This window comes from Oncorhynchus masou, chromosome 33, assembly GCF_036934945.1.
Source record: "Oncorhynchus masou masou isolate Uvic2021 chromosome 33, UVic_Omas_1.1, whole genome shotgun sequence".
NCBI lineage: Eukaryota > Metazoa > Chordata > Actinopteri > Salmoniformes > Salmonidae > Oncorhynchus > Oncorhynchus masou.
Window position 1 is genome coordinate 20,250,182 of NC_088244.1, and position 13,300 is coordinate 20,263,481.

General features: G+C 42.1%; 1 protein-coding gene across 2 annotated transcripts in view; it reads right to left on the reverse strand.

Moving 5' to 3' along the window:
- Positions 1-13,300, reverse strand: part of LOC135527531 (ataxin-1-like) — a 51,299-nt gene that overhangs the window by 8,865 nt on the left and 29,134 nt on the right. The window contains exon 1 of one of the 2 annotated variants that reach the window (XM_064956031.1): positions 311-556. The exons of the other annotated variant lie outside the window; for it this stretch is intronic. The gene's annotated coding sequence lies outside the window, so the exon portion shown is untranslated. Of the gene's footprint in view, positions 1-310; positions 557-13,300 lie in introns of those variants that run through there. 2 annotated transcript variants of the gene reach the window in all.

Genomic DNA, 13,300 nt, shown 5'->3' on the forward strand with positions numbered 1-13,300 from the left:
CCGTCTCCTCCATAAACAACTAGATCAACAGGTGTGTCCACACCAATACATCTCCACTCCCACTCATAAACAAGTTCTGCATAAAACTCAAAGTCAATCCATTTAAATACTTATCACAGTTTTGATATAAAAAGAGAGAATAGAGGGTAAAGAATCTTAATTAACTCCAAGGGTGAATTTGTTATGCAGTAGTCAAATTCATCTAGCTAAACAACAGTTAGACATGAAAAAAGAGCAGTTGAGAACACAAGAGAACAGACGGGTTGATGGAGTTGGTTGTGATGAATGGATCCAAAGTACAGCAACTGACCTTAGAGTGGGATGCTGACCAGAGTGTTGTCCGAGTGTTGGTGGCCATACAAGCTGCAGTCATCCAGGGGATCAAGCCCCTCCCCCCAGACTGCTTCCTACTTTACCTCCACAGCACTAATAGAAACACCAGCAACAGCTGCCAGTCACACCCTGTCACACAGCGATGTATGTGAGAAATAGAACAAGCAAGCCCACCAAAGTGAGAATAACACTGAGAAGCCTTGAGACTGCGCGTGTCAGTGTGTCAGCATGTGTATGAGCGTCAGTGCCTAACTGGGACTGTGTGTGTGTGTATATATATGTGTGTGTGTATAGACTTGAGGAAATGAGTAATATCTAGCAGTGAGAAGCATGTCTGCTATGCAACAAGTCACATAAGCAGACCAGTTGCTGCTACCACCCACTCACCTTACTGTGAAAGGGATGGACAAATGCACGTGCGCACAGACACACACACCATCAATCTACTATGACCCTTTAAACAAATATTGTCCTTTCTACACAAGTGTGTGTTGTCTTCAATTAGAAAGAGAAAAAAACAGAGATAGTTGATGAGAGACTGGGAGGGACAAGGGATGGTCTCATCCTACACACTTTTGCTGCCTCTGACTCAAAGCTAAACCTCACATCTCTCTCACTATCTCTCTGTCTCTCTCACACACACACACACACACACACACACACACACACACACACACACACACACACGCACACGCACACGCACACGCACACGCACACACACACACACACACACACACACACACACACACACACACACACACACACACACACACACACACGCACACACACACACGTGGGACCCAGGGAATGCATTGAACCCACAGTGCAATAATTCAAGCCGTGAGAGACTAAAGCTCCCTGTAGTATTGTGTAAAGTAGCTGCTGAACAATTCTGATGACAGAGATTAATGAGGACGCCCATTCAGTGTCTTAATTGATTCTCTACGATATCTAAAAACTAATTAGAACCAGTAAAACACAAAGAGAAATCTAAGACTAGAAATGTCATTAAATTATTAGTCATGTTTAAGAGCACTAAAACGACCATAATCTGACAGCTCACTCACAAAACTGCATGCTAACACCAACATAACCACGTATGTGTGCACACACAAACAAACACACATCCACACACACACACACACACACACACACACACACACACACACACACACACACACACACACACACACACACACACACACACACACACACACACACACACACACACACACACACACACACACACAGATGTAAGGATTGGGGAAACCCCCATCTGCAAGATGTAAAGTGTAGTTTTGCATACCATCATACATGCACAGAATCTCTCCAAAACATCCATGTATAATGTACTAGATCACACAAACGTGGACACTGCGGTAAAGGGGAAAAGACAGATAGCTAACATTCACACCATTACCAATGTGTTAAAAAATGTTGTTTATATTCCCCTGATGCTGTGGTAGAGGGGGCATGGCAAACTTTTACAATCTGTTAAACACTATTTTCAGGATAATTCAGTCTAAGAAATCAAACCTTAGGCTGATGGGGCTGTTTCATAAAAGAGCTGCTAAACTCGTTCTGCTATTATATAGGGTACTGTATATACTGTAGTACCCATTACATCAACATGCTGCTATAATGATATAGTACTGTATATGCTGTAGTATTAATCTTCTTATTTTGTTTTTAATAAATAAATAATTAACCTAAATAAATAACTAAAGTGTAACCACAATTGACCAGTGAGAATATGTTTTTTAGCAAATATTGAATGAATTGGGACTTTTTCAATCCTTTCAATTGTTGTAACTTATTTAATCATGTATTTATTGGAACTATAAATGTAATAAACCATGAACTCCAGCTATAAGAAATGTTAGATATCGCTCAGTAATACCTCATCGGGCAAATACTATTTTACTTAAAATATTTCAATGAATGTTGATCTGAAAAGCAAAAGCAACAGTTATATCCCCAAAAGGAAGCCCATTCAGTATCTGAATTGAAAAAGCAGCCATTGAATAAATATTGTGGAGACCGCAGATGAAAATAATAGTGAATTTGACTTTACTTTACATTTACATTTACATTTAAGTCATTTAGCAGACGCTCTTATCCAGAGGTAAAGGTAAATAGACTTGATAGATTTGTCTGTCTATCTGTCTAGGCATAGCAGACATTCACACCCTTACCTATGTGTTATATGTGATGTAGAGGATCAATTAGTTTCAGTTGGAAGAGTACAGTACAGAACTAAAATTAACAATGTATTGACTGATATTACAATTTCACGTGATAATGTGCTTTTCTCTTGCTATGATTGAATCCAATGCAATCTAATGTATCTATACTAGGTAAGATTTACATTGTGGCTTAGAGAAAACAAACTACTCTTCTGCTTCTTCTTCTAATTCTACTACTACAACTATAACAACTATTACAGCTACTACCACTACAACTACTACCTCTACAACAATTACTACTACTACTGCTGCTACTACTACAACTACAACTACTAATACTAATACTACAACAACTACTATCTCTACAATTATTACTACTACTGCTGCTACTACTACTTCTACAACTACGACTACTACTTCTTCTACTACTACAACTACTACCTCTACAACTATTACTACTACGACTGCTGCTACTACTACTACTACTACAACTTCAACTACTACATCAACTACTACCTCTACAACTATTACTACTACTACTGCTGCTACTACTACAACAACTACTTCTACAACTATTACTACTACTACTACTGCTGCTACTTCTACAACTATTACTACTACCACAACCACTACCGCTACAACTATTACTACTATTACTGCTGCTACTACTACTACAACTACTACTACTACAACTACTACCTCGACAACTATTACACTACTACTGCTACTACTACTACTACTACTACTACAACTACTACCTCTACAACTATTACTACTACTACTGCTGCTACTACTACAACAACTACTACCTCTACAACTATTACTACTACTACTACAACTACTTCTACTAGTACCTCTACAACTGCTGCTACTACTACTACTACAACTACTACAACAACTACTATCTCTACAACTATTACTACTACTACTACTACTACTACTACTACTACTACTACTACAACTACATTTACTACTACTACTACAACTACTACTTCTACAACTATTACTACTATTACTACTGTCCTGTGTGGCTCAGTCGGTAGAGCATGGCGCTTGCAACGCCAAGCGTCGTGGGTTCGATTCCTGCTGGGGCCACCCATATGTAAAAGTAGTGGCCCCAGCCGACTTGTAAGTCGCTTTGGACAAAAGCGTCTGCTAAATGGGATATATTATTATTATTATTATTATTACTACAACTACTACCTCTACAACTATTACTACTACTACTTCTACAACTATGACTACTACTTCTACTACATTGACTACTACTACAACTACTACCTCTACAACTATTACTACTACTACTGCTGCTACTACTACTACAACTACTACAACTACCACCTCGACAACTATTACTATTACTACTGCTACTACGACTACAACAACTACTACCTCTACAACTATTACTACTACTACTTCTACTACTACAACAACTACTACTTCTACAACCACTACAACTATTACTACTATTACTGCTGCTACTACTACTACTACTACTACAATTACAACTATTACTACTAATACTGCTGCTACTACTACTTCTACTACTACTACTACTACTTCTACAACTATTACTACTACAACTACTACTACTACTACAATTCCTACCTCTACAACTATTACTACTACTACTGCTACTACTACTACTACTACAACAACTACTACCTCTACAACTATTACTACTACTACTGCTGATACTACTACTTCTACAACTACTACTACTACAACTACTACTACTACAATATTACTACTCCTACAACTACTACTACTACAACTACTGCCTCTACAACTATTACTACTACTGATGCTGTTGCTACTACTACAACTACTATTACCACTACTACTACTACTACTACTACTTCTACAACTATTACTACTACTACTACTGCTGCTACTACTACTACCTCTTCAACTATTACTACTACTACTGCTGCTACTACTACTACTACACCAACTACTACCTCTACAACTACTACTACTAATACAACTACTACTACTACAACTACTACATCTACAACTATTACTACTACAACTGCCGCTACTATAACTACTACTACTACTACAACAACTACTACCCCTACAACTATTACTACTACTACTGCTACTACTTCTACAACTACTTCTACAACTACTACTACAACTACTACCTCTACAACTATTACAACTACTACCTCTACAACTGTTACTACTACTACTGCTGCTACTACTACAACTACTACTACTACAACTACAACTATTCCTACTATTACTACTACTACTACTACCTCTACAACTATTACTACTACTACTACTGCTGCTACTACTACAACAACTATTACTACTACAACTACTACTTCTACAAATATTACTACTACAACTACTACTACTACAACTACTACATCTACAACTATTACTACTACAACTGCTGCTACTACAACTACTACTACTGCTACTACAACAACTACTACCCCTACAACTATTACTACTACTACTGCTACTACTTCTACAACTACTACTACAACTACTACCTCTACAACTATTACAACTACTACCTCTACAACTGTTACTACTACTACTGCTGCTACTACTACAACTACTACTACTACAACTATTCCTACTATTACTACTACTACTACTACCTCTACAACTATTACTACCACTACTACTGCTGCTACTACTAATACTACAACAACTACTACATCTACAACTATTACTACTACTACTACTGCTGCTACTACTACAACAACTATTACTACTACTACAACTACTACTTCTACAAATATTACTACCTCTACAACTATTACTACCACTACTACTGCTGCTACTACTAATACTACAACAACTACTACATCTACAACTATTACTACTACAACTACTTCTACAACTAATACTAATACAACTATTACTACTACTACAACAACTACTACCTCTACAACTATTACTACTACTACTACAACTACAACTACTACTACTGCTGCTACTACTACTACTACTACAACTACTACTACTCCAACTACTACCTCTACAACTATTACTACTACTACTGCTGCTACTGTTACTACTACAACTACTACTACTACTACAATTATTACTACCACTACTGCTGCTACTACTACTTCTCCAACTACAACTACTACAACTATTACTACAACAACTAATACTGCTACTACTACGACTACAACTACTACATCTACAACTATTACTACTACTACAACAACTACTACCTCTACAACTATTACTCCGACTACTACTACTACTACCATTACTACTACTGATGCTGCTGCTACTACTACTATGACTACTACAACTACTATGACTACAACTACTACTCCAACTACTACTACTACTGCTGCCGCTGCTACTAGTACTGTGACTACTACAACTACTATTGCTACTACTACTACTACTACAATAACTATGAAAACCGTATTGTACTACTATTGTCCTAACATTAACGTGTGTAATAAAATCCAAATTCTTAAGTTAATTTCCATGTATGATTGAAAATAGATTTCTATGTATGCTTGATAAAGTTCCAGTCATCAGCAGTGTGTAAATATAGAAGCAACAGATCAGTCATAGTGAAAGGGGAACAGAGAACAAGCACACTACTCATCAAAGTGTGTGTCTTTACAAGCGATGGAGAAATGACAGTACATATTGGGCTAGGGTTGCACTATGCCATATTTGTTTTCATATTGAGAGCCTATGGTCCTTTGTCTGAACAGAAGATTGCAAATAATGCACTTCTTAGAATTACATTTAAAAGAGAATCTAACTCCCCTGTCCCAAATCTCTCTCACACACACACACACACACACGCAATTCGATTGAAACATGCCGTTCTGTCCAGCAGGAATGACATTACTCATGAAGGCATTATTGTACTCTAAATTTCAGTCAGGCATTGAGTATATAGTGCGACAAGAAAGGTCAAATGACTCAAAACAAACCAAATGGGTGAAAGGGCTTTAGGAGTGTAGCTCGGTCAAAATCGTTCACGATACTAGACAGGAGCAGAAGCTTACAGTTTTTTCCAACTGCTTACACACAAAATCTTTTCATGTCACACAATTTTTGAAACCTCTCACTCAAAGTGCAAAACTACACATCAAATATTCAAAACCATAAGCTATTTATCAGCCTTTGACTCAGTTGTCAATTGCATAAAAAACTTTTTTCAAAACACTACACACAATTCTCTACCTGAAACACAGAAATCGAACAGGAAGTGACTTGCTTTCCTTTTCCAAACACAACCAAATGCTACACTTATTCACCAGGTCACACACACACTCCTCACATGTGCAAACACTAATAGCTTAACTGATCACTAACCAATCACTGTTTTACTGTAGTATAGGCCTATAAATAGGTCAAAGGTCAGATTACCTGTTTTGAACAATGGATGCCAACAATGGACAGAGAGCAAGAGGAGTAGGAGGAAGAGGAAGAAGAGGACAAGGGCAAAGAAGAGAAGGAAGGATAGCCATCTCTGATGAGATTAGGGCAACACTTGTTGATCATGTGATCAACCACGGTTTGACCATAAGAGAGGCTGGACTGAGAGTCCAGTCCAACTTGAGTCGATTTACAGTGGCGTCCATAATTCGAACCTTCAGAAATGAGAACAGGTATGCAACTATCTAATGACTATTTTAGCATTACAGTAATGTACAGCCGCTTCTCCAGGCAATGGCGGACGCATGTGGGGACATAGAGGTTGCCTCTGTCCAAGGTTGGATACACCATGCTAGGAGATACTTCCCTCCATGTTTGGCAAGAGAAAACTTATCTTTTGATGTGGACAAAGTATTGTGGCCAGACCCAGGCCGGGGAAGAGATGAAGCGTAGCTTAGCACTGGTGACTGCCCCCCCCCCCCCACCAATTCCTGGACTACCCCCCCGGGACCCCACACAAACAATTGTGTTCTTTACTGTATTCTAAAGAATATACTTTTGTTTTACATATGTTTATGGTTTTGTTGTATGCTACTGTATACAACAGTAATGTTTGGCCTAATAAATCTTTTCTGTTTCTACATTGCATTGGTGTTTACAGTGTACTTGTTACCCCTCTCAGCAGATTACTTTCACTGTCGAACATTGTATATAAATGTAGATTTTAGCCTATGAAAGACCAAAGAGCTTTAGATTTAGAATAACAGTGTTTACATGGTATATCCAAAAATGTACTATTATGAAAGCAGTGTTTGCCATTTGATGCAAATGCTTCATTCTGACATGTGTTTATGGCATTTTGAATGCAGTGTTACATTTTGAAGGAGATGTGAGGCATTTTGCATTTTGTGTGTGCAGTTTTGGGAATTGTTTGTAGAGTTTTGAAAAAAGGAGACAGTTTTGAAAAACGTGTGTAAGCAGTTGGAAAAAACTGTAATTGTTTTCCACATGAGGCAGAGGATAACATCATTAAAACAAAAAATGTGTTTGAATGAGAATGCCGTTTTGTATTGTTCTCCCCGATGAGTAGAGGGTATATGGTGTCTTACCACGTTTCAGCACATAGTGGCAATGCGTGATGGATGTCTGATGCAGCAAAAATGTGTTGCTGAATGTAACAGATCGCTCCATCCATAGAGAGAAGAGGAGAAAGGAGAGGAGAGAGGGCATGCAGGCTGTATTTAGGCCCTACATATGCCTACACATGTTTTCCTTTGTCTAAGGATAGTAAGTGAATGTGTCTGTGTATGTGTGTGTGTGAGAGTTCTACTCCCTCCATGTGTGTGGTGGCTTACTCTACAGGGTGCCTGAGGTAAGCCAGTGAGTGGCCAGGGTGATATGGGAGATAGCTGATTGGGCTACAGGCCAGGTCAGCCTTACAGGTCCTGACCCATTTTCAAACAGGATGAGCCAGCCCAGCCGACAGCAGCCTGATCACCACTGAGGCTGAGCTGATGGCTCAGAAGTTACTACTAACACAAACACACGGTCAGATACACACACAGCTAGACAGACAGACACACACACACACACACACACACACACACACACTCACAGACGGACAGACGGACAGACAAATCAAAGTGTATTTGTGTATCTGGTCTTAGTATTTTGTGTTTTCTTTCTTTATTTGGTCAGGCCAGGGTGTGACATGGGTACTGGTATGTGGTGTGTTTTGTCTTGTTTTTTTTTTGCAGGTATTGGGATTGTGGCTTACTGGGGTTTTCTAGCATAGTCTATGGCTGTCTGAAGTGGTTCTCAGAAGCAGGTGTTTATCGTTGTCTCTGATTGGGAACCATATTTAGGCAGCCATATTCTTTGAGTGTTTCGTGGGTGATTGTTCCTGTCTCTGTGTTAGTTTGCACCAGTATAGGCTGTTTCGGTTTTCACATTACGTTTATTGTTTTTGTATTGATTCGTGTTTCCTTTGTGTCATTAAAACATTCATCTAAATAGCCACTCCGCATTTTGGTCCGACTCTCCTTCACATAAAGAAAACCGTTACAGAATCACCCACCACAACAGGACCAAGCGGCGTGGTAAAGGGCAGTAGGAGCAACAGCGGCAGCAGCAGGAGAAGCAACGGAGGCAGCAGCAGCAGCAGCAGCAGCAGTGGGAGAGGCTGCATTATTTGGAAGACTGGACATGGGAGGATGAGTTGGACGGTAAAGGACCCTGGGTACAGCCTGGAGAATATCGCCGCCCCAAAGAAGAACTGGATGCGGCGAAAGCAGAGAGGCGCTGGTATGAGGAGGCAGCACGGCAATGCGGATGGAAGCCCGAGAGTCAGCCCCAAAAATTTCTTGGGGGGGGGGGAGGCACACAGGAAGTGTGGCGAAGCCAGGTAGGAGACCTGCGCCAAATTCCTGTGCTAACTGGGGGGCGAGAGAGACCGGGCAGGCACCGTGTTATGCGGTGGAGCGCACGGTGTCCCCAGTGCGGGTGCATAGCCCGGTGTGGTACATTCCAGCTCTGCGTATCGGCCGGGCTAGAGTGAGCGTCGAGCCAAGTGCCATGAAGCCGGCTCTACACATATGGTCCCCAGTGCGTCTCCTTGGGCCAACTTACATGGCACCAGCCTTGCGCACGGTGTCCCCGGTTCGCCTGTATAGCCCAGTGCGGGCTATTCCACCTCGCCGCACTGGCAGGGCGACGGGGAGTATTCAACCAGGTAAGGATGGGCAGGCTCGGTGCTCAAGAGCTCCAGTGCGCCTGCACGGTCCTGTCTACCCAGTACCACCTCCACACACCAGCGCTCCGGTGGCAGCTCCCCGCACCAGGCTTCCTGTGCATGTCCTCGGCCCAGTACCACCAGTGCCAGCACCACGCATCAGGCCTACAGTGTGCTTCGCCTCTCCAGCACTGCCAGAGCCTTCCTCCTCTCCAGCGCTGCCGGAGTCTCCCGCCTGTTTTGCGCTGCCAGAGCCTTCCGCCTCTGCAAGGAGCAGCCAGAGCTGCCAGTCTGCAAGGAGCTGCCAGTCTGCAAGGAGCTGCCAGTCTGCAAGGAGCTGCCAGTCTGCAAGGAGCTGCCAGAGCTGCCAGTCTGCATGGAGCAGCCAGTCTGCATGAAGCCGCCAGAGCTGCCAGTCTGCAAGGAGCTGCCAGTCTGCAAGGAGCTGCAAGTCTGCAAGGAGCAGCCAGTCTGCAAGGAGCTGCTAGTCTGCAAGGAGCTGCCAGAGCCGACAGTCAGCATGGAGCAGCCAGAGCCGACAGTCAGCATGGAGCAGCCAGAGCCGCCAGTCAGCATGGAGCAGCCAGAGCCGCCAGTCAGCATGGAGCAGCCAGAGCCGCCAGTCAGCATGGAGCAGCCAGAGCCGCCTGTCAGCATGGAGCAGCCAGAGCCGCCAGTCTGCCAGGATCCGCCAGTCAGCCAGGATCTTCCAGAGCCGCCAGTCAGCCAGGATCTTCCAGATCCGCCAGTCAGCCAGGATCCGCCAGTCAGCCAGACTCTTCCAGATCCGCCAGTCAGCCAGGATCTGCCAGTCAGCCAGACTCTTCCAGATCAGCCAGGATCTGCCGGAACCACCAGTCAGCCAGGATCTGCCGGAACCGCCAGCCAGCCAGGATCTGCCAGAGCCAACTACCTGCCTGAGCTGCCCCTCAGTCCCGAGCTGCCCCTCAGTCCCGAGCTGCCCCTCAGTCCCGAGTCCAGTGGGGCCCTTGGTGAGGGCTACTAGGCCAAGGTCGGCGGCGAGGGTCGCCTATCTAAGGACGCAAGGAAAATGGACTAAGACTTTGTTGGAGTGGGGTCCACGTCCCACGCCGGAGCCGCCACCGTGGACAGACGCCCACCCGGACCCTCCCCTATGGGTTTAAGTGTGCGGCCGGGAGTCCGCAACTCGGGGTGGGGGGGGGGGTTCTGTCACGCCCTGGTCTTAGTATTTTGTGTTTTCTTTATTTATTTGGTCAGGCCAGGGTGTGACATGGGTATTGGTATGTGGTGTGTTTTGTCTTGGTGTTTTTCCATAGGTATTTGGATTGTGGCTTAGTGGGGTTTTCTAGCATAGTCTATGGCTGTCTGAAGTGGTTCTCAATCAGAGCCAGGTGTTTATCGTTGTCTCTGATTGGGAACCATATTTAGGCAGCCATATTCTTTGAGTGTTTCGTGGGTGATTTTTTCTGTTTCTGTGTTAGTTTGCACCAGTATAGGCTGTTTCGGTTTTCACGTTACGTTTATTGTTTTTGTATTGATTCGTGTTTCCTTTGTTTCATTAAAACATTAATCTAAATAGCCACTCCGCATTTTGGTCCGACTCTCCTTCACATAAAGAAAACCGTTACATTTTGGCCCATTCCTCCTGACAGAGCTGCTGTAACTGAGTCAGGTTTGTAGGCCTCCTTGCTCGCACACGCTTTTTCAGTTCTGCCCACACATTTTCTATGGGATTGAGGTCAGGGCTTTGTGATGGCCACTCTAATACCTTGACTTTGTTGTCCTTAAGCCATTTTGCAAGAACTTTGGAAGTATGCTTAGGGTCATTGTCCATTTGGAAGACTTTTTTTCAGAATAGGCCTTTATTATTCCCCACAAACCTTCCACCCTTCCCCCAATTGGAGTAAACTAATTGTGGCAAACCTCTTCAAGGTTAGGAGCGTTTGTCACAAATTACGTGGTAAACTGTCACCATATCACCCAAGAATGAGAGTTCTTTCGAACAGGACAGTACTTGTTTGTTTGTTTCTCCGTCCTGGTCCACCCAGGCCGAAGGTGAGGTCAAGGATAGCAGGGTTCGGTACACGAATCGGGTTCTCGGTAGGTCCAGGTCCAAACGCCAACAGGTAAGTCCAATACAATCCAGCTCATACACGGTAAATCCAGCCATTCTCTATTGTCTCTTTCTCTATTGTTCATAGATCCTTCCAGCACTCTCTCTCCCTCTTCCTGGTTTTTCTTGACCCTTTATCTGTGGGTCGGCTCCACCTTCTGAGGGTTCTCCTTGTTTCTGGGACTTGTTGTTTTGGCGGTCGGCCATTTTGTGATCTGTAGTTCTGACAGGGGCGGCCATTTTAGTGAGCGGGCATATCTGCCATTTATCACTCGACCCCCTTCTTTGCCACAATAAAAAATAACACTTAGGCTTCTACCTTCAGTTATTTAATTCACCTTTATTTAACCAGGTAAGCTAGTTGAGAACACGTTCTCATTTACAACTGCGACCTGGCCAAGAGAGGGCACAGCAGTACGACACATACAACAACAGAGTTACACGTGAATTAAACAAACATACAGTCAATATATCTTATATGTTATACACGTTTTACAGACACAATATATTTTACAATAGTTACATTTTATTTGTTTTTAGTCCTTCCTCTATTTCCATCCAGTTTGATTTCTATTTGTAACTGTGCTATTTCTGAACCTACATTTTACAGACCCCGTATGTTCTACATGTTTTATCTTGTTATTAGTCCCACGCTTCAGCTCCATTCAACCTCTCCCATCTATCTCTCAACATCATCCATTTTGGATTTCTATTTGCCATATATTTTTCAACTGTGCTGTGATGCTTCACAAAAGTATTGAAACTTTCTATTCTCATAGCTTCTACAGATTGTAAATTAAAAATATATTTTTTTGCTAAAATAATTATTATATTATTGATTGATTGACTATGGCTTTTCAAATCACCCACCTTTCTGCAGCATTAGTTCTAGACAAATGTTGCAATTCTTCAGCCATTCCTGGACCTGTGACCAAAAACGAGCTACATACGGACAATACCAAAATAAATGATCTAATGAATCTGCCTCCTCACAGCAGAATCTGCAGAGCTGGGAAGATTGTATCCCCCATATATATAACATTCTATTGCTTGCAATATTTTTGCATATTAATAAAAAATAAAATAAAAATTTGATTGCATTGATTTGTGTATCAATTCATAAACCATGTGACATGGAATAGGTACATCAAATATCTCTTCACAACTATTTTACAATTTATATGGCACAGCTGTCAGTTTTTTGTTCCTTAAATGAAATTGGTTATTTTTTATTTATCACACTTTTCTTTAACCATTTATGTTCTTTAACCTCTTGAAACTCTGGGGGCGCAATTTCATTTTTGGATGAAAAACGTTCCCGTTTTAAACAAGATATTTTGTCACAAAAAGATGCTCGAATATGCATATAATTGATAGCTTTGGAAAGAAAACACTCGGAATTTTCCAGAACTGCAAAGATATTGTCTGTGGGTGCCCTAGAACGGGAGCTACAGGCAAAACCAAGATGAAACGGCAACCAGGAACTCTGGGGGCGCAATTTCATTTTTGGATGAAAAACGTTCCCGTTTTAAACAAGATATTTTGTCACAAAAAGATGCTCGACTATGCATATAA